This window comes from Aedes albopictus, chromosome 3, assembly GCF_035046485.1.
Source record: "Aedes albopictus strain Foshan chromosome 3, AalbF5, whole genome shotgun sequence".
Classification (NCBI taxonomy): domain Eukaryota; kingdom Metazoa; phylum Arthropoda; class Insecta; order Diptera; family Culicidae; genus Aedes; species Aedes albopictus.
In genome coordinates this window covers 344,439,133-344,442,772 of record NC_085138.1, presented here as the reverse complement: position 1 = coordinate 344,442,772, position 3,640 = coordinate 344,439,133, and the positions used below count along the sequence as shown (strand labels likewise).

Below are 3,640 nucleotides of genomic sequence, written 5' to 3'. Positions count from 1 at the left end.
TCCAAAAGTAATCAAAGCTGGATCACCAAGTTCCACCATGTTGCGAGGTGACGCATAACTTGCTTAGTCTTTATCTTGCAATTTTGAAATAGTTCAAAACGTTTCTCCAAAAGTAATCAAAGCTGGATCACCAAGTTCCCCCTAGTTGCGAGGTGACGCATAACTTGCCTAGTTTTTACACCTCGTCCTTTTTTTACGTCCATGCTTGGCTAAGCGACAAAAAATTCTACCGCTAAGACGATGAGAAAACTCAACAGTTTTATATTTTTTAAAACATCTGCGTGATTAGAAGAAGTGTACAAAAATATAAAAATGTGTATTTTGATCATTATTTTGGCAGTAGAATTTTTTTTCGCTGAGTCAATAGTGGACGTAAAATAAGGTTTGGGTGTATTTTGTTTTTTTGAAAAAGTTCAAAACGTTTCATCAAAAGTAATCAAAGCTGGATCACCAGGTTTCCCCATGTTGCGAGGTGACGCATAACTTGCCTAGTCTTTATCTTGAAACATTGAAAAAGTTCAAAACGTTTCATCAAAAGTAATCAAAGCTGGATCACCAAGTTCCCCCATGTTGCGAGGTGACTCATAACTTGCCTAGTCTTTATTTTGAAATTTTGAAAAAGTTCAAAACGTTTCATCAAAAGTAATCAAAGCTGGATCACCAAGTTCCACCATGTTGCGAGGTGACGCATAACTTGCTTAGTCTTTATCTTGCAATTTTGAAATAGTTCAAAACGTTTCTCCAAAAGTAATCAAAGCTGGATCACCAAGTTCCCCCTAGTTGCGAGGTGACGCATAACTTGCCTAGTTTTTATTTTGTTTTTTTGAAAAAGTTCAAAACGTTTCATCAAAAGTAATCAAAGCTGGATCACCAGGTTTCCCCATGTTGCGAGGTGACGCATAACTTGCCTAGTCTTTATCTCGAAATTTTGAAATAGTTCAAAACGTTTCTCCAAAAGTGATCAAAGCTGGATCACCAAGTTCCCCCATGTTGGGAGGTGACGCATAACTTGCCTAGTCTTTATTTTGAAATTTTGAAAAAGTTTAAAATTTTCATCAAAAGTAATCAAAGCTGGATCACCAAGTTCCCCCTAGTTGCGAGGTGACGCATAACTTGCTTAGTTTTTATCTTGCAATTTTGAAATAGTTCAAAACGTTTCTCCAAAAGTAATTAAAGCTGGATCACCAAGTTCCCCCTAGTTGCGAGGTGACGCATAACTTGCCTAGTCTTTATACTGAAACATTGAAAAAGTTACAAACGTTTCACCAAAAGTAATCAAAGTTGGTTCACCAATTTCTCTCAAGTTGCGAGGTGACGCATAACTTGCCTAGACTTTGTCTTAAAACTTTGAAAAAGTTCCAAACGTTTCAACAAAAGTAATCAAAGCTGGATCACCAAGTTCCCCCGTGTTGCGAGGTGACGCATTAGTTGCCTAATCTGTGTCTTTAAACATTGTTAAGTTCAAAGCAATTACTGCTTAGGCCAAAATGTGAGATGATGCAAAAACGTTAAGTTTGAATTTTGATCCGCTGTTTTAATACTTTGAAGATGTTCCAGTACTTCTCAAGTAATTTCTGTTTCCAAAGTGATTGCTGTATGAAAACTGGATACCTTAAACCGGAGCTTCCGACGAGATCAGAAATTGTACAAGAAAAGCTGGAGGAATGTGATATGGATTCAGGGCAACTGATACGGAATTGGTATTAAATATATTGTTTATTGGTTGCTTTAATTCAGCAACAAGAATCTCTTTTTCTTTGCTAATTCGCTTATACCAGGAGCTGGACTATCAGAAGTCATCGTCGAATGAATCGGTTTAGATGCAAAAATTCTGAAGCATAATCCTAGGCTGTCATTGAACTGACGAACACGCACTCAACATTGCGTACCACGTACTGTTTATGCTCTGTCAAGCAGCGTGTTTGCCACGGATTTCACCGGAAAAATACAAACTAACCCACGACAAAAGCCTTGAGCATCGTCGGCGGAAACTACATCAGCTCCGGATCATGCGAAAACTTCATTACGTCGGCTTCGTACTTTCAATTAAACTTGGTCCGTTCCTGGATTAACTTTTCCTGCACTTCTGTGATCTTCTGGTTGGTCGATTTTATCGCTTAGATTCCGTGCGGTCCGTGGAGGTAGTTTTTGATCGATCTAAAAGTAGAACAGTAAATTTTGGTTCTTTGCACATCAATAATGGTCATAGCACAAGCCTTACCTGCTTTCCTCCTGCGGAAACTTCTCTTTTTACGAAAAAGATCCACCTCGTACGATCCCATCGTCTCCAGGCCCAGAATTACGAAATTTTATTGTAAACTCGCGATAAAATTTCGATTTATTTATTTACATTGTGTTCCATGGCTGGCGATCACGACTGCAGTGCTGTGATGGTGCTCATCGGCTCACACAAATGAGCTGTCAAATTTTTTTTCCGCATCTTTACCGTACTGCACCGTTTTCAGAACAAAATGAAATATTCAATCAAGTATATAATCATGAAAGGCTCATTTCTTACAAAAATAATAGCATGTGTTTCGTTTTATGAAAAACACAATAAATTTTTAAAACAATGCAATGAAAGGTGTACAAAAAATGTCATTTCAAATTAAATCAGAAGCAAAAATTCATAAAATGTTTTCTTCCCTAATTTGGTGCAATGACTGTAAGCTTGTTTACGCTATCATGTCGCCATCTGTTGGAATTTAATGGAACATTTAATAGTTTCCATTAGTTTCCGATAGAGTTAAGGCATACTTTAAGCGCCTCTGGCGGTGGAATGTGTCGGAAGCTGATGCAGGTAGTTCATTGAAGCGCATTTGGGCACCGTTTGCATCTTGAACGCACACAGCAATACAACAAGCTCGACAACAAGCACCTGCTCTGCCACTGCGGAAATTTTTTCACTTGTTTGGAAGTAAATATCAACCCCTAGCAACCCTAGCAACCTCACAGAAACCGATAGAGTAAAGCGTAAACAAACTCGCCAGCAATCAACTCCAACACCCCCGCAATAAACCTCTCCCCGCGTCCACTTACTGCTTATATGCTAGTACCTTCCATTAAATTTACCTTGATTCCGATCGCGGGGACAACGTGCCATTGGTCAACCTGCCGAAAGTGCAACTGGCAGGACTGAAATCAGTTCTTAAATTCAACATCGTGATGGCCATTTGCAAGGCGACGGAAACAGCAGTAGTGGTATCACGGGACCGTCTTCACTCAAACTGGGAGGATTACAATTCAACAAGGGAATTAGATAAACCGAAAGCTGCGTTCCCTGCAACCTGCTACCCGGTCAAATCCACAATTACCGCTGAAAAGTGGTAGTTGTCTGGATACTCCAAAAAGCAGCTCCGCGGTTCTCGAGTTGAGACCGGCTGTTGCCTGCATGGTGCGGAACGATTAGGACAAAACGAAATGTGTTTTCAGCGAAACTTCCACGCATGGTTCCAAACTGAATGCAGAAAAGGATTTTCTCTTTCTGATCAGTTCCGGCTTCGGCAGCAACTCTGACGGATGCAGGCTCCAAGGCCCTGGTTGGCCAACAGTCAGCCAAATTGATTGCATGACCCAGAACAATTTCGATAAGGACCATTCGTCTGCTGTGAGAAGGATAAGCCTGGTTCATCCATAGTTT

The 3,640-nt window shown here is 40.1% G+C and overlaps 1 long non-coding RNA gene across 1 annotated transcript; it reads right to left on the bottom strand.

The window, feature by feature from the left end:
- Positions 1-1,697: 1,697 nt before the first annotated feature.
- On the bottom strand, positions 1,698-2,806 carry LOC115262676 (uncharacterized). The gene is made up of 2 exons (XR_003895403.2): positions 2,222-2,806; positions 1,698-2,157 (listed from the first exon to the last, which is right to left on the bottom strand). It is a non-coding gene; the product is annotated as an uncharacterized LOC115262676 (long non-coding RNA).
- Positions 2,807-3,640: the final 834 nt, after the last annotated feature.